This window comes from Choloepus didactylus, chromosome 3 (assembly GCF_015220235.1).
Source record: "Choloepus didactylus isolate mChoDid1 chromosome 3, mChoDid1.pri, whole genome shotgun sequence".
NCBI classification, from domain to species: Eukaryota; Metazoa; Chordata; class Mammalia; order Pilosa; family Megalonychidae; genus Choloepus; species Choloepus didactylus.
Genome location: NC_051309.1, coordinates 165,731,749 through 165,750,780, shown reverse-complemented (window position 1 = coordinate 165,750,780; position 19,032 = coordinate 165,731,749). Strand labels below are relative to the sequence as shown.

Genomic DNA, 19,032 nt, shown 5'->3' with positions numbered 1-19,032 from the left:
GATTGGGATGCAAGATAACTGGCACAATGAAGAAGCATATAGACAATTTCAAGATATAGGACAAAACATGGTTTCTGCAATAAGTCAGTGGCATGAAAAAAAAAGAGGGGATTTAAAAAACATAAGAACTACATACAAAGTGTGGTTCTTGTTTAGATTCTGTTTGGAACAAATTAACTACAAAAGACATTTTGAGACAGTCTAGGAAAGATGAATATCAACTGCATATTAGTTAATGCCATGGAACATAGTTAACTTTTTAATTTATATGTATGTTTTTTTTGGTTAGGGAAGTTGTAGGTTTATAGAAATATCATGCATAAATTATGCAAAATAGAGTTCCTATATACCACCCTATTATTAACACCTTGCATTAGTGTGGTATGTTTGTTATATTCATGGTTAATTTTGATGAGTGTTTTGTAGTGATTTTGTGATGTTGTAAGGCAATGGCTGTATTATTTAAAGATACATAATTAAGTTTCTGGGGGGAGGGGTGGAGATGGAGTGATGATTTAAAAAAAGAATAAAAGATAGATGAAGCAATGTTGGCAATATCTTGTATTGTGACAGGTAGATATGTCGGGGTTCATTATACTCTCCTCTCTACTTTTATACAGATTTGAAATTTTTCATTTAAAAAATTCAGAGTTTGTGTCCTTGTCTTTGCTGCCACTGTCCCCCTCCCAACATTTAAAAACTGTTCTTAAATTTTTTAAAAATTTGGTTCCATTTCTAAAAAGAAGTGATGCTTTTCCTGGCCACTTCATCCTTCCTGCTTTATTTTTCTCCTTAGCAATTATTATCATCTTACATAGTTAATATTTATTTTATTTATTGTGTGTCTTTTCCTACTGGAATATAAATTCAGTGTAGAGAGGAGTGATTTTTGTTCTTATGTTTGTATTATCTTCATTACCCCAAACCATGCCTAGCATATGGTAGGTGCTTAGTAAATATTTGTATGATTGACGGTATGAATAAATAGAAACCAAAAGGCAAGAAGACTGAAGACATGGGGTTTGGCTAAGGACAGAACTGAGGACTTTGAAAATTAGCCCTATAGGGTAATGTGGGGAAAATGTGGGCCAGGATGTAGACATTTTAGAAGACGAGGAGTCATCTCTCCCCATTTTAGCGGTAAAGCTTTAATATTCCAAGCATTCAACTTATTCACAGTAATAAGAATTACTATGAAGTCACTCAGTTATTATACTATAATTTCTCTAATTGTCTTTCATGTAATCTTAAAAGTAATTTTTTCTTAACCATACCTTCTTGAGATGTATTTCTTTTTAAAGTTCATGTATTTACTTCTTGAGATGTATTTCTTTTTAAAGTTCATGTATTTCTTCTCAGAAAGAGAATTACTTAAAACTATTTTTTTTTGTATAGGAAGGATGTTTTAGAAACTATTCTCATAGTTCCTTTTTATATTAAAAATACATAATCTCACATTTTTCCTTTTCCTAATAATTGATTTTATCTCTGTTTCAGTATATTTGTGTTTATAAACCAGATTTTTATATCTTGCGTGGAAATAGTTATTAGTTGTCTCCTACTTAAATAAAAATAGATGTTGGTAATTAACATTACTGTGAGACACAGATGATAATTGTATTCAGTATGTCAGATGAAAGAAGTGAAAGTGAAATATTAAAAATATCAGCCAAAATTATGAAACATTTAATAATTGATATTCAGTAATGAATGTTTCTAGAATCATTGCTTTTAAAATCACTGATGTCTCTTTTATAACCAAAAACTGTAATAAACTCTTGATTAAAGGAGAAGAGTGAGCAAAAATTTGTAGGTGTTCTCAGCTTTTTTAGTCTTGTGACACCTTTACACTCTTCAAAATCATTGAGGACCCCAAAGAGCTTTGATTTGTATATTTACCCTATTAGAATTAAAAAGTATTCATTTATTAAATTCATTTAAAAATAACAATTAATTACATGTTCACACAATTAACATTTTGAAAAATAACCATATTTTTCTAGAAACAAAAAAAAAGATAGAAAATTCCTGAAAACAAAAAAACAAAGAATAGAATTGTTTTACATTTCTACAAACACTTTTAAAGTTTTACTTAATAGAATATAGTTGGATTCTCATATCTACTGCTTTCAGTCTGTTATGATATTCCATGTTATCTGGTTTCAAGAAAAACTTCACTCTACACTTAAGAGATGGAAGAGTGAAAAACATAAATAAATCTTAGTATTATTGTGAAATTATTTTGATCTCATAGATTCCTGTAAGGGTTTCAGAAACCCCCAGGAGTTCCTAATTCATAGTTTGAGAACTGCTGAAATCATTTCTCACTGGATCCTATATGTGGCAATACAGTATTTTTGAATTAAAGAATAATTGCTTTGTAAAATGTCACACTCAGTCAGATAAGTTTTTATTTGATACGTGTTTTTACTTTTGGGGAACTATTAGTTAGCTTGTGCCTACTTTTGTACATGAACACATTAGGGCATTGTGTAGGGATACACTGTTGTAGGGTCATGTTTGTAGATTTCACATCTCTTAGACTACAATTTAATAGAATGGTCACCGTTTTTTTTAAACTAGGTTTAAAAAGGCTTTAAGAAGGTCTCTCTCCCCTTTTTATTAGAGAAGTTGTGAGTTATAGAACAATCATGCATAAAATACAGGTTTCCCATATACCACCCTATTATTACCACCTTGCATTGGTGTGGAACATCTGTTATGATTGGTGAAAGTACATTTTTATAATTGTGCTATTTACTCCATGGTTTAACTTAAGATTCACTGTGTTTTGCAATTCATGGATTTTTTTAAAAAAATGTTTACTCTAGTATATTTATAACCTAAAATTTCAACTTTTGTTTTTGATCACCAAGTTTTTGACATTGAGTTATTTGTTATTTAGCATTAAGGGGAAAAACATAACTTTAAAAGGCAGTTTATTGAAGAAATGATTACATTTTTCTAAACAGTATTATGTTTCTTTTTATGATAATTTTAAAGCCTTATCTTTATTGGCTTGCATTCTAGCTCCATCTGTAAAGTAACCAGTGTATTAACTGACATGGAAGGAAAAAATAATAATAAAAATAGCCTTTAGTGCTTGCATTCTGTTTTGGTTATAACTAATACCAGATCCAAGAGAGACTGGTGGGGAGATGAGGTGGGTGAAGCATTGCAAATCAAGATTTCATAAGTAACTATACTTTGGATCGTTATTGCATGGTTTTATTTAAAACAACACTGATGCTGAATAGTTAGCAAATAACTTCCATTAATAGCACTATGCATTTGGTGGGGATTTTTATTGATGCTTGTCTGTAATATTAATCACAATGATTTATTTATAGACTTGTTAAAATTATAAAGCTAATAAAAATCTCATTATGGACACTGTACATTTGTTGGCAGTATAAAGTATATCAGGTTTAGTGCTGAATACATTGTTCTTACATTAGCATGTTGTATTAATTTTTTCATTACCTCTCTTAGCTTCCCCATCTTGCATATTTGCAAGGAAGGAGTGCATCAGCTGCAATAAGACCTTTTTTCCCCTAATGTGTCTGATATGCATCTGAAAATGTAACAGAGCAGAGCTGTAGCTAGCTTTTAGAAGTTCTTTTGCAAAATCATATAAGAAATTTAAACTGTTAGTACTTGAAATTTTCCACATAATATGCTCTTTCAATGAATAGCTATGTAGCAGCAGTACAGGAAAAGCAGTGTTCTTGGCAATACCAGCTCAATTGCATCTGCAGATGAGGATTTAGAATTCTATGCAGCAGACAGTACCTCCAGCAGGCGAGTAAAAGGTTACTGCATTATTTTGCTTATTTGTTTCCATAGCCTTTATGTACAAAAGGTTTTAAAAAATTTCAATGTGAAGTGCATGCCTGTTTTTAGATATTATGGAAATTGATTTAGGTGTAACATGAATATCAAAAGGGCAGTGCAAGGTGAAGGAAGAGGCAATGCTGGCTCTTTTTTAGCTTTAAACCAAGGAAGAAATTGAGCATGAGGCATAACACAAATGAAGAACCTTTCAATGCCATAAAAAACAGGAAGATTTAAAAGTATACATTTTAATTCAATGTGTCTATTATTACATTTAGTTTTTAGACTATCCTCCCCCCCCCCCCCAAAAGGACATTGTTTAACAAGGATTGACAATCATAGGTCTGTGGATGTTCATTAAGTTACAGTTATTTCATGTGTTATTATTTGGGAAAATTACGAAGTACTTGTATTAATGTGATTCTCCCTTGGCCTGGAAATTGTAACATAGATTATAATTGCGTGATAGAAATGAATATCTTTTTGTATTTTTGGTAAAAGTAGAATAGTTAAGTATAAAAGAGTATGTCTAAAATACTTACACCATTGCTTATGTTTTCAGGGTGGTTTATGTTCTTTGAATTTTTTTTTTTTAGTGAAATGCAAATAACCAGGTTAGGAAAGAGTCAGTATCAAAACAGACAGGGTTTTGATGACTTTTCACTTACTCTCTCTACCTTTCTATAGCCACATGCCCTTTTCTTCTCATTAAACCTTTTCTCTCTAACATTTATGATAGCAGGGACCTTCTTGGATTATCTTATCTGTTTATTCCATCATTATTTGCACCAGTATTATTTTGAATAGAATTGTATTGCTCATTTCTTCTCAAGTTCAAGTTCAATATTCAGAGGGAATTTCTTAGTTTGCATATTTTATCCAACCACTCCCCTGCCCTCTCCCACCAATCCTCAAAGATTTGGATTAGCTGCTGTCTAAATTTTGTTTAAAAAATAGTTATCCCTATGTTTCTCTATTTTAGATAGAATAAGATTGAAAAACAATTCTGTAAATAAATCTATAGTATAGAAGTAAAATCAGTTGATTTTTCTTACTGTGAGTATTTGGCAGGCTTCTTGAATTGTAGAGTCATAAAAGGTCAGCAGTTCTGATTGGTAAGTTGAAGAATCCATCCAGTAATTTGCTCCCTGTTGTTTCTCAGAGCAATGCAGCAGCAGTTCTTTTCCAGATAGTGAGTGGTTCTTGAACAGTGTGTGTGGGGAAAGGGAGGGGTGGGGCTCATTCCTGTTGGTTGTTGAAATAATATGCATTTACAGAGGGAAAGGTTGGTTAGGCTGAGCTGAAGGAGTAGGCAAACAGATCTAAACTGATGAAGGACAGAAAGAGTGGTAGTATTATTTTGGGGGTTTCTATCTTGAGTTTACTCCTTTGTTAAGTAGCTGGGCTTTAATGTAAAACAATTAGAAATATTAAAGCACCTTACCTTGTTTCTAAAGAATAGCCAGGGAGACTCCTATTTTTTAATATTAAGTTTTTCTTAATAATGAGTTTGTGGCTGGTATCTTCTGTAGGGAAGCTGTTGTTTTATTCTTTTTTAGCTGTGTTTCTTTCAGCCAGAGAGCTGCAGAATGAGGCAGTTAGTCAATTTTGAGTATATATGGGACATTACCAGTTCTGATTTTTTAAGTCAAAATCTCATCTGATGAGCAAGTCAATGTGTGGCTGTGTCTGCAGCATTATTTCTTCTGTAATGAAGAGCTTGAGCCGTTCAACCTGCTGTTCCGATCTGCTCTCTTGTAGCCATACATCAGAACAGTTGCAGAGATTATCCATCGAATGTCCCAGGCAACCAAAGGTAACTACCTAGATTTATTTCAAATAAAAAAAATACAATTAAACTGGATGCATTATAACTAGAACTGAATGATTAAAAAAAAAAAAAAAAAAAAGACCAGTTAAAGATGTTCTTAGCAGTTTTCTTGACCTTGCAGTAGCTATCCAATATCATTTTGTCATCATCAGATTGTGTGGCAATGGAAATGCACTGCAGTAATTGATTTTGTAATAGGATCAGGTGATTTACTAGTTTCACTGACAACCACTTGCTTGCTTGCTCTGAGCTGTGGAACACTCTAATGGATGTTGTGATTGCAGCCTGGAGTTGCTGTGATACTGCTGGCCACTTAAAGCAGCAGCACTCCTTTTTAAAATTAGAATAGTAAGTTTTTCTTCTTCTGTTTTCTTTGCTTTAAGTTTTGGGAAGTGTCAGTAACTTTATTGTTAATTTAAGGACCCCCATGACATTTTAGAGATTATATATTATTTTATTCATCAATTCATAAAAAGTTCATAGGCACTAACAGTCTTGAGTGTAATGAGATATAGTCTTTCCACGCCTGCTCCTAGCTTAATATCAATGTATATGTGAACATACTCTTCTTATTGACCATAAGAGTATATCTCTAAAATATAAGAGAGATATTTTGTCTCTTATATATTTTTTTTATCTTTTGTTATCCTTTGTTATCTAAATGAAGCAATACTCTTAACATTGTTGATTTCATCAGTTTCAAGCTCTAGCTGTAATTGTAATATTGGGATTGTGGTAAGCTCTTGATCTGGTGAGTTATGCTAGAGTTGTTTTGTGTCATTTATTTGGTCTTTTACTTTCTTGGTGTTTTTGTAGATGTAACAACATTTAGGAAATCTGTGTTGGACCATTTCTAAGGAACATTGATGAAAAAATATACAATAACTATTTTAAAGTAATGTTCAAAGATACAGTAATTTAATAACTTAACATCTAAGTTTATGAATTTTCAAAGTGATTATATTTCAGTAACCTTTGCTTTTCTTTATGCTGTAACTTTTTAAATATAATTTTATTGAAATATATTTACATGCCATACAAACCATCCAAAGTATAAATCACTGACTCACAGTATCATCACATAGTTGTGTATACATTCCCATAATCAATTTTAGAACATTGTCATTACTCCAGAAAAGAAATAAAAATAGAAAAGAAAACCCAAATCCTCCCTTGCCCTTTAACCCCCTCCCCCATTATTGACCCATAGTATTGGTGTCGAACATTTGTTACCGTTGTTGAAGGAGTGTTAAAATATTACTAACTATAGTCCATAGTTTGCAGTAGGTACATTTTTCCCCATATACCCCTCTATTATTAACTCCTTGTAATAGTGTTATACATTTGCTCTAGTTCATGACCTTTTTTATATTTGTACAGTTAATCACAGACATTGTCCACCACAAAATTCACTGTTATCCATTCCTGTGTTTTAACCTCCAACTTTCCTTTTGGTGACATACATAACTCTAAACTTTCCCTTTCCACCACATTTACACAGTAATCAGCATGGTTAATTATTCTCACAATAACGTGCTACTGTCACCTCTGTCCATTTCCAAATGTTTAAGTTCAACCTAGTTGAACATTCTGCACAGATTAAGTAACTGCTCCCCATTCTTTAACCTCATCCAAATCCTGGTAACCTATATTCTATATTTTATGAGTTTACATATTATAATTAGTTCATATCAGTGAGATCATGCCATAGTTGTCCTTTTGTATTTGACTTATTTCACTTAATATTCTGTAACTTTTAAACAATGAATTGATTACAAATATAGAAGTATGGGGCTAATGTTTATAGTAGAATAGTGTCAGGGAAAGGTGCAAGAAAGACAGTGAGACTCAGGTGCCCAAGACTTTGCCTACCTTAAAGTTTTGCTTAAGGCTTTACATTAAGAAAGAAAATAATCTCTCCCTCTTCCCCCTCACAGTCTCCTCTTACTCTCTAACTAGCTTTGAAAATTTTTATGCAATACTTGATACATACAAATATTAACTTTTCTATCCTTCCCAATTTATATTTTCAAAGTTGCTATGATAGAGACAATACTTCTCCCAGTTACATATAAAAACATTTATAGTAACTGATTATTATTAATAATTTTCTATAGGATAAGTTGAGCATAAAATTATCATTATACATGATATTCAAACTACCAGGTGATGAGAACTTTCCTCTGTGATGTACTCAAATATTTGCCCTTAACGTTGGAGGACTTAGTTTGTCTTAAAGATGTGTATACTACCAGTATCATTCTGCACTTTATCCTGAATTTAGATAGTTAAAACATTAATTATGGAGAATTGTAATACAATTTTCAGCATTAGTGTTTGTAATCTTTTATTATTCAATAGATAACAAGTTTATAGATTCTTCACCTCCCTTGACCTCCTTCCTCAAACCCCTCTGTGAACACTAATTACGTGGATTTAAGCATGTCCATATCATTTGGGATTTGTTGAAGCATGTGTCTAAATTTCATATATGTTGAAAATATTAATGATGAATTACCAACCTATCATCGATATAAGTTTCATTGGAGTATGTTAAAGCTGTTTTGCAGTGGGTTGAGCAAACAGAAATGAGGAAGCGAGTACCAAAAGTGTTGGCTACTTTTTTAAAAAGATTGGTTATATAAGATAGAAGATTATGATCATTCTGTAATTAGATATTAGACAGTATTTCAGGTAAAATAAATGGGCAGAATAGCTTTGTGAAACTCTAGCCCCAACGGAGCTGCCTTTTCTTCAGATCTCTGAATCAAGCTTTGAAAGACCTGGATTTGATTCTGATGCTGCTACTAATCTACTTCATGTTCTTGTTCAAATTATGTGCAAACATTTTTAAGGCTCCTTAAACATACTCCTAAAATGTCCATTAGAAAGAAGTCAATATGCCTTTTACCAGTGTGAGGTGGTTGTAATACTTGACCTGGAAGCTATAGAAGTTGGAGTTAGGAGGAAGGATGAAATTTCTTAACAGACCAGAATGCAGGTGTTCTAGTTTGCTAATGCTGCCAGAATGCAAAACGCCAGAAATGGATTGGCTTTTATAAAAGGGGGTTTATTTGGTTACACAGTTACAGTCTTAAGGCCATAAAGTGTTCAGGGTAACACATCAGCAATCGAGTACCTTCACTGGAGGATGGCCAATGGTGTCCGAGAAACCTCTGTTAGCTGGGAAGGCACATGGCTGGCATCTGCTCCAAAGTTCTGGTTTCAAAATAGCTTTTTCCCAGGACGTTCCTCTCTAGGTCATTTCCTCAAAAATGTCACTCTTAGTTGCACTTGGGATATTTGTCCTCACTCAGCTTCTCCAGAGCAAGAGTCTGCTTTCAACGGCCGTGTTCAAAATGTCTCTCATCTGCAGCTCCCCTGCTTTCTTCAAAGTGTCCCTCTTAGCTGTAGTTCCTCTTCAAAACATCACTCACAGCTGCACTGAGTTCCCTCTGCCTGTCAGCTCATTTATATAGCTCCACTGATAAAGGCCTACCCTGAATGGGTGGGGCCCCGCCTCCATGGAAATATCTAGTCAGAGTTATCACCTACAGTTAGGTGGGGCACATTCCATGGAAACACTCAAAAGAATTCCAGTCTAATCAGCACTAAAATGTCTGCCCTACAAGATTGCATCAAAGATAATGGCATTTGGGGGACATAATACATTCAAACCGGCACAGCAGTTGATATTAAAATGTCCCCTTTTCATTTTTCATATCATTAAAAATATTTATTATTTATTTTTTACATTTTGCTAAGAATATCATTTTATCTTTTTGGTATCCAGTATTCTTTAAATAGGATAGATAGTTATCCTGGTGGTTAAGAGAACAAACCTATTACCAAATTCTGGCACTCTTAATTTTTTGTAGGTTCTTTGACAAAGATAATGTTGCTTAAGAGTTTCATTGCCTACATATTTTTTGGTGATCACTTTTTAAAAATAAGATAGCTATTATCTTACTAATGCTTTCTCCATATATAATCTGTTATATGGGCTACTGCTAACAGACTTTTTTGTTGCCTAGGCAGAGTGCTTTTTGGATTGATTGAATTCGGTGCTTTAGCGGTGATGGTAGTGTAATAATAATTACAACAAGCATTTATTGAGCCCTTACTTTGGACCTGACACTATACTAAGCACATCCACATTAACTGTGTCATTTATGAGATAGATACTCTTACTATCATCAAATTAAAGATGAGAAAACTGAGTTTAAGAGAGGTTTGCTAACTTTCTTGACAATAACACAACCAGGAAATAGCAGAACCAGTGTTAAAACTTGTACTTTAATATACTTTTAAAGTATTTGCGCTTTTGCTTAAGCAGTGATTATAGAGACGAAACCATGTTTTAATCTAAAGATATTATGTGTTTACCTGATTTTTGTATCTTGCATAAGAAAATTTAGTAACTGTCATGTTCACCTCTTACTTACTATTTGGAATATTCTTTTCGTTGTTAACAATAATTAATCATTAAAAGTATATTTGTACTGTATTTGTAGTAGTATTTCTTAAAGTGTTGTTCAGGGATCACTTGCATCAGTATCACTCAAGGTGGTGGGTAGAAGTACTAATCTTCATCAGGTCCCATTGACAGAATCACTATTATGGGATCCAGGGATCTTCTTTTTTAGCAAGACTCCCAGATGATTCTTACACGTCTTGAATTATCCTAAAGAAACAGGGATTCACAAAAATATTTATGTACAAGGATGATCATACCTGCATAACTGATTATAGTGAAATACTAGAAAGAATTCCATTTTAAACAACAGGGAAATGACTAGATTAATTATTATCTGGGTTTTTTTTTTTTTTTTTGATCATTGTCCAGCCTTAAAACGTCATATTGTGAAGTATATTTAAAGACATAGGAAAATACTTATGTTGAATTTGCTCTCGGAGAATATAAAAGCATACATATATACAATGCATATGGTATTAGTTTGAGCCATATGAAATTGCCATTTTTGTAGGTCAAGAATGTTTGAATATAAACATTTTCGTGTAGCCTTATCTAATATGACACCAGTTTTGAAAATACATGTCTGTTACACAATGTAGGAAGGAAGCCTGAAAGCAAATCTAGCAAATTTATGAAGTGATTATCCCTGAATGATGAGATTATAGGTAATTTTAAATATTTCTTCTTTACATGTTGGTATTTTTTAAATTTTCTACTAAGCCTTAGATTTGACCTCTATAATTAGGCAAAATATGTTGCTAACAAAACCAATAACTAGAAACAATAGTGTTTTGGTTTGATAACGCTGCTGGATTGCAATATACCAGAAATGGGTTGGCTTTTTCAATGGGGATTTTTTAGGTTACAAGTTACAATTCTAATGCCATCAGAAATGTCCCAGTTAAGGCATCAACAGGACAGGATGATGCCTTCTTCGAAGAAAGGCCAATGGCATCTGGGGTTCCTCTGTCACATGGGAAGGCACATGGCTGGCATCTGCTGCTGCTTCTCTCCTGGTCCCTGGTTTCAAAATGGCTCTCTCTCTCCAAAATGTCTCTGGGCATTTCTCTGTTGGCTTCTCTGAGTGCTCTGAGTTTCATCTGTCTTTTATCCTCTCATAAAGGAGCAAGGAGATTAATACTCACCTTGAATGGGCTGGGTTACATCTCAATTGAAATAGCCTAACCAAAAAGGCTCACCAACAGTAGGTCTGCCCCCACAAGAATGGATTAAAAGAATATAGTTTTCTCTGGGGTACATAACAGATTCAAACCAGCACAAATAGCAAAGCTTCTGTAGAAAGGACCAAGTAAAATTTCTGTATATCTTTTAAGTATGTATAAGGACCCCATTTATACCAATTTACTATGCTCTTCTGTTTGTTACTGAGTGTGTTTATATAAATGGGCATATACACATGTGCCTATCTATATACTTTTGGTTGGATTTAAATCTGCAGTGGAAAATATGCTTTAAAAATATGAAAGGAAAACACTGATTTTTTTGATTAAATTCAGTTTTATTGAAATACATTCACATACCATACAATCATCCATGGTGTACAATCAACTGTTCACAGTAGTACCATCATATGGTTATGCATTCATCACCCCAATATATTTTTGAACATTTTCCTTATATCAGAATGAATCAGAATAAGAATTAAAAATAAAAGTAAAAAAAGAACACCCAAATCATCCCCCCCATCCCACCCTATTTTTCATTTAGTTTTTGTCCCCATTTTTCTACTCATCCATTGTTCTAGTTTGCTAATGCTGCCAGAATGCAAAACACCAGAAATTGATTGGCTTTTATAAAAGGGGTATTTTTTGGTTACACAGTTACAGTCTTAAGGCCACAAAGTGTCCAAGGTAACACATCAGCAATTGGGTACCTTCACTGGAGGATGGCCAGTGGTGTCCAGAAAACCTGTTAGCTGGGAAGGCACGTGGCTGGCATCTGCTCCAAAGTTCTGGTTTCAAAATGGCTTTCTCCCAGGACGTTCCTCTCTAGGCTGCAGTTCCTCAAAAATGTTGCTCTCAGTTGCTCTTGGGGCGTTTGTCCTCTCTTAGCTTCTCCAGAGCAGAAGTCTGCTTTCAACAGCCATCTTCAAACTGTCTCTCATCTGCAGCTCCTCTCTCAGCTCTTGGGCATTCTTCAGAGTGTCCCTCTTGGCTGTAGCTCCTCTTCAAAACATCACTCACAGCTGCACTGAGTTCCTTCTGCTTGTCAGCTCATTTATATGGCTCCACTGATCAAGGCCCACCCTAAATGGGTGGGGCCATGCCTCCATGGAAATATCTAGTCAAAGTTATCACCTACAGTTGGGTGGGGCGCATTTCCATGCAGACAACCTAATCCAAACATTTCAACTTAATCCCCACTAATATGTCTGCCCAACAAGATTGCATCAAAGAATATGGCTTTTTCTGGGGGACATAATACATTCAAATCAGCACATCCTTCTATACACTAGATAAAGGGAATGTGATCCACAAGGTTTTCGCTATCACACTGTCACCCCTTTTAATCTACATTGTTATACAATCATCGTCAGGAGTCCAGACTACTGGGTTGGAGTTTGACAGTTTCAGGTATTTACTTCTAGCTATTCCAATGCATTAAAACCTAAGAGGTGTTATCTGTATAGTGCATAAGAATGTCCACCAGAGTGACCTCTCGACTCCATTTGAAATCTCTCAGCCACTGAAACTTTATTTCGTTTCATTTTGCATCCCCCTTTTGGTCAAGAAGATATTCTCAATCCCACGATGTCGGGTCCAGATTCATCCCCAGGAGTCGTATCCTGTGTTGCCAGGGAGATTTATACCCCTGGGAGTCGGGTCCCACATAGAGGGGAGGGCAGTGAGTTCACCTGCCGAGGTGGCTCAGTTAGAGAGAGAGAGGGCCACATCTGAGCAACAAAGAGGTACTCAGGGGGAGACTCTTACGCACGATTATATGCAAGTTTAGCCTCTCCTTTGTAGTAACGAGCTTCATAAGGGCAAGTCCCATGATAGAAGGCTCAGCGTGTCAAACCACCAGTCCTAACATTTGAAAACGCTGATTTTTAAAACACTGATTCTTAAAGACCGCCAGCTATATGCAAAAGCCATTTGGGTAGTCTTTTTTTTTTTTTTTTTATCTTCATTTTATTGAGATATATTCACATACCATGCAGTCATACAAAACAAATCGTACTTTCGATTGTTTACAGTACCATTACATAGTTGTACATTCATCACCTAAATCAATCCCTGACACCTTCATTAGCACACACACAAAAATAACAAGAATAATAATTAGAGTGAAAGAGAGCAATTGAAGTAAAAAAGAACACTGGGTACCTTTCTTTGTCTGTTTGTTTCCTTCCCCTATTTTTCTACTCATCCATCCATAAACTAGACAAAGTGGAGTGTGGTCCTTATGGCTTTCCCAATCCCATTGTCACCCCTCATAAGCTACATTTTTATACAACTGTCTTCGAGATTCATGGGTTCTGGGTTGTAGTTTGATAGTTTCAGGTATCCATTGGGTAGTCTTTTAAGCAATATCATTAGTGGGCTCTATTTTAGGTTATTGCTGTTTAAAATTTTAATCATAATTTAATTAATTTTTATAAAATTATATAGATTTTTTAAAGTTAGGAATCTACATATTACATTTAGTTTTAAAAATTTCTATATCTGAAAGAAATATATTCTTCTCTACCCTCATGTTTTAATAATTTAATTTAAAAATTATCACTTAAAAAGAATATCTACCATGTTCTTAGTATCTACCATATGCCAAGTATTAGGTGTTCTATATATGTTTTCTCCTTTAATCCTCACCTTATTAGGAATAAGCTTCATTTTAAAGTTCAGGGGACACTGACACCATTATAAGTTTGTAAGAGATAAAAATCTATATTCACACTTAATTTTATGTCAGTAACATCCAACTTGAAGGCCCATGTTCTAACCTTGATAACATCCTGGTCTGTCTCATATTTATATATGAGTGTTCATAAGATGGGAAACAAGGAAAACTGTCGTATAGTTCTTCTTAATTCAGACCATCAAAGAGTGGAACAGAATAGATGAGAATTATTTCTCACGTTTTTTCAACCATATATTAGTTGTCCTCTAACCTGGATAATAGATTTGCAGTTTCTGGCATTTGTTGATAATCTGCTATTAGCTAACTTCTTGTGCAAGCCACTGAGAATACTGAAATGGAAAAGCTAAAAAATTGCCCTCAGAGTTTGCAGTCCTAGTGGGAAAGTTAGACAACAAAACAATTACAAGGTATTTCAAAACATACATTTGGAGTAGAAACTGTTGGAACATAAAGTTGTTTACTAATTATTGGAAGTAGTGGTGACAAGTGCTTGGGAAGCCATCTGAGAAGAGGTGAATTTAGATGGAGTCATAGATTTTATTTTTGACACAGGTTCTAAGAATCTGCATTTTAACTAGCATCATTCCCTCCAAGTGATCTTTCGTTCCATTGAAGTTTGAGAATAACCACTGTAAGGTGGTATTTGAAGCAATGAGAGTGGCTATAATAGCCAGAGAAGAGTGTAGAGAGTGAGAGAGAAGTCGGAAGCCGAAAAGCAACGGTATTGCAGTGATGGGACAGCAAAAAGCCTGAGAGAAGGAGGAGAATTTCATAGTTCTTAATTGCAAACATGAATTAGGTAATGGTAGATCCTAAGAGAGAAAAGTAGGAATTGGAAAGGAAATGCATCTAAGGAGAAACAGGCTGTAATAGTTTATTGGGTCAGAGGGGCCATAGATCATATTCTTGGATTTATCAAAAATTGTTCTTGAGGCTTTTGCCAAGTAAACTCATTACTCTGGGCCTCATAGTGCATTTTCTGCTGTCTCTCTTTAAGTCAGAACTACATGAATAACATGTATAAATTGTCATGAGTAATTGTGGTCTGGCTCCTACAGGGGTGTATAGAAAGCAGTCTGCTGCAAATGGATCTTTGTCATTGGATCAAGACGACTTTAAATTAGATTAATATTACAGTTATGATTAATATATAATAAGTGTTGTCTTTTAGTGCCTATGAGTAGGACTGAAGATGTTTTGTATAAAATGAGAATAATCAAGAAAGTAACCAAGTTATAAATTATTTGAAGCTAGAAGAAGAGAATGAAGGTGTTGGAAAAGTTATGTATCCTTTGTATTTCTCTCATGCTTCCACATTTATAAGTATTGTAATTTTATAATTTTTTTCCAAGACATACAAATTGCAAACCTATAAATCACAAGAGTAAAAGGTTTTACTCTTTTATATTGGTTTTGCATTGGCATTAAAGAATAAATTTCATATGCTTGAAAATGGTCACGAAAGAGAAAAAGAGTGAAGTTGAATAAATTGAACCTTTGAAGCTGGAGACTTGATGACTAGTGGAGCAGTTTCTGGAGGAGGTGTAGGACTAGACAAAATCAAAAGAACTGATAGTGTTAGTCTTAAAAATGATAGGAATCGCTTTTTTCTCAGAGACAGAAGGAAAGGAAGGAGTAAAGAAGCATAACCTTTGAGATTGAGATGCTGCAGATTGATAAGTGCATAGCTCTGAAAGCATCAATCATTTCAATGAGGAGAGTACAGTATGCATTTAGCAGTATTCTAGTTGCTCAATAAACTTTTATTTTTAAACTTTATTACAGTAACTGATTTAGATCACAGACTTTTCCATTTTAACCACATTCAAGTGTACAATTCAGTGGTAATAGTTAAATTTACAATATTATGTTACTGTCACTGAAATCTATTTCCCCTCCTTCTATTTCCCCTCCTTTTTCATCACCTCAAACAGTAACTAGTCACCCATTATGCTATAATTCTCTTCCTGCCCCCTTGACCCTGGTAATTTATAAATCACCATCTGTTTCTATGAAGTTTGGTTCTTCTAGGAATTTCACATAAGCGAGATCACACAATATATGTATTTTTGTGTCTGGCTTATTTTCCTCAATATGGTGTTTTCATGGTTCATCCATGTTGTAGCATACATCAGGACTTCATTCCTTTTTGTGACTGAATAGTAGTCTACTGTATGTATATAACTCATTTTGTTAATCCATTCATCTGCTTATGGACTCTTGAGTTGCTTCCTCCTTTTGGCTGTTTTGCTGCTATAAATATTGGTGTAAAAATATCTGTTTAGGGCCCTGCTTTCAGTTCTTTGGGGTATATATATACCAAGATGTGGGATTGCTGGATGCCACCAAATAATGTATAAGGGCCAGTATGCCTTTTTCTTCTATATAGAAGTTTGTAGTTTTGATACCCATGCCACTATATTCTTTTTTATCACAGTGGAAATTATTCTTTATCAGTGTGTTTTTATTTTTGTTGGAATAGGAAGGATATATTTGTCATATACATCTCAAACACTTTGCATAGAGGAGACATGTTCCATAGTGAAAGTTTTTTAAATCAAATCAGCTAAATTTAGGCACTGAAGAGAGCTTCAGAGTTTCAGAGCTGTTGCTAATCTTTTGATAATCTCTGAGCTGGAATTTGATTCAGAATATTATAGTAATGAACATGAACTGGCAGAAAGAATAGGTGGTATGAACATTCAAGATTCAAATGACATTCTGTGTAAAGTAGGTAGGATGTGATTTGGAGGAGACTGTTTAGATCGCATCTGCTTATCAGATTGATGTACTTGTTCTGTTCAAGTTGCCATTTTTTCCTCTTGTTTGCCATTTTTAATGTGGTAGGCATGCTACACCAGTATTTCTAACTCTAGGGATTTTATATTTCAGGATGCATTTGTGTTAGAGTTCCATATAAAGTGCTTTAAAATATTTTAATGTTAAAGAAATTTTAGGTAAAATGTTTAGTAACTTAATTTTTAATAACCTTTAAAACCTTGTATTATGAAAATTAAATTTTGATTAGTGTTCAACCTTCTTAAAAAGTGTTAGAATCACCTTAGACAGATGTTGCAAACAGATTTAAATGATGAGGTCAGTTTTTGTTGTTCAACTTAGTAAAGAAATACATTCTCTGTGACCAGAGAAGATGCATACTGCCTTCTCCTTAATAATTTGAGATTTTCATGAAGAGAATAATTTCACATGTACTACACTGTATTCTAAAACGATAGCTCCTAAGAGAAAAATCTGTCCCTCAATTGATATCATTCTCCTTGTGGTGGTATGAAATTAAAGAAAAAGACTCAAAATATTGTTTTCTTCATACATAGTATATGCCAGGATTTAAATTTAATTTTGTTTAATGTTGAGAGAGTGTTAAGGTCACATATTCTACCTCTGCTATTTATTTTGTAGTTTTAAATACGTTATTGCCTTATTTTATTCATTCAAAAAATTTCACTCCAACCCTTTTTGTTAATATTTATTAAAATAAAAACAAAAATGAACAATATTTGGATTGACTGTAAACAATTCTTTTTTTTATGTTTGAAGGTGATTTTTATAGTGTCATTTATTTTTTTATTAAGATTTGTTCACATACTATACAATCATCCAAAGTATATAATCCATTGATCACATTACCATTATATAGTTGTTCATTCATCACCTTGATCTATTTTTTTTAACATTTTCCTTGTACCAGAAAAAGTGAAAGTGAGAATAAAAAAATAAGAGTAAAAACAGAGCACTCAAATTACCCCCCTTGCCCTGTTTTTCCTTTAGTTTTTTTTGCCCCTGTTTTTTCTGCTCATCCATCCATACACTGGATAAAGGGGAGTGTGATCCATGTGGCTTTCACAATCACATTGTCACCATTTAAGCAATTCTTAAGTATTAAGAATTAAGCTCCATCTAAGCAATTCTTAAGTATTAAGAATTAAGCTCCATCTAAGCAATTCTTAAGTATTTAGGAACATTAAGTTTTAATCTCTCAGTGCAGGGTGACTTTATCCTCCATAACAGCAAAACCTGAAGAAGTTAGATCAGGTCTAAATAAAACAGGCAGTAATGCTGAATTTCCTTAATTCAGGCAGATTTTTGTTAAAGCAATATATGTATGTGTATCTGAACAAAACATAAAGTTCTATAAAATCGGCCCCTAAAAATAGGGGCAAGCTACTTAGGAATCTCTGCAACCTTGTAAAATGTGTAGTAAAAAAACTGAAAACAATTGTTAAAAAAAACTAGTACAGCTAAACACTTGCACCCAGTTATCAGTTGCTAGGATTTGTTTCCTCCTTTGTGATGCAAGTTTTCAAGAGTATTCACTTAAACTTAAGAGAAAATTGGCACCATGTACAAGTCTGATACAGGGTGTAGCCCGCTTTATCAGTCACTTTTTTTTTTTAAATAAACTTGAGGAAAATTTCACAGCTTCTACATCTCTGTAGTCACAGTTTGACCAGATAGTTTTAGCACTGTGGAAAGTCTAGGAGTTTCTTGAGGCCACAAACAACCCTCTACTTGCCCTCTTCTACAGAATTTTCAGCTGTTTTCTTAAAGGTATCATATAAGGCTAAGCCTCTCTCTTCAGTGAGAAAGCTTGTCCCCATTGGCTTTTTTTTTTTTTTTTTTCCCCGCCCCCGTTTTCTACTCATCCATCCATACTCTGGACAAAGGGGAGTGTTATCCACATGGCTTTCCCAATCACATTGTCACCCCTCATAAGCTACATTTTTATACAATTGTCTTCAAGATTCAGGGGTTTTGGGTTGTAGCTTGATAGTTTCAGTTATTTACTGCTAGCTGTTCTAATTCATTAGAACCTAAAAAGGGTTACTATATTGTGCGTAAGAGTGCCCACCAGAGTGACCCCTCGGCTCCTTTTGGAATGTTTCAGCCACCGAAACTTATTTCATTTCATTCCACATCCCCCTTTTGGTCAAGAAGATGTTCTCCATCCCACGATGCCAGGTCCAGATTCCTCCCTGGGAGTCATATT

The 19,032-nt window shown here is 34.1% G+C and overlaps 1 protein-coding gene across 8 annotated transcripts in view; it reads left to right on the top strand.

The window, feature by feature from the left end:
- The window catches only part of FBXW7 (F-box and WD repeat domain containing 7), a 263,511-nt gene that overhangs the window by 93,870 nt on the left and 150,609 nt on the right, over positions 1–19,032 (top strand). Inside the window, exon 2 of one of the 8 annotated variants that reach the window (XM_037830820.1) lies at positions 5,596–5,650. The exons of 6 other annotated variants lie outside the window; for them this stretch is intronic. The gene's annotated coding sequence lies outside the window, so the exon portion shown is untranslated. Of the gene's footprint in view, positions 1–5,595; positions 5,651–19,032 lie in introns of those variants that run through there. One more of the 8 variants, XM_037830818.1, reaches the window with a different exon arrangement.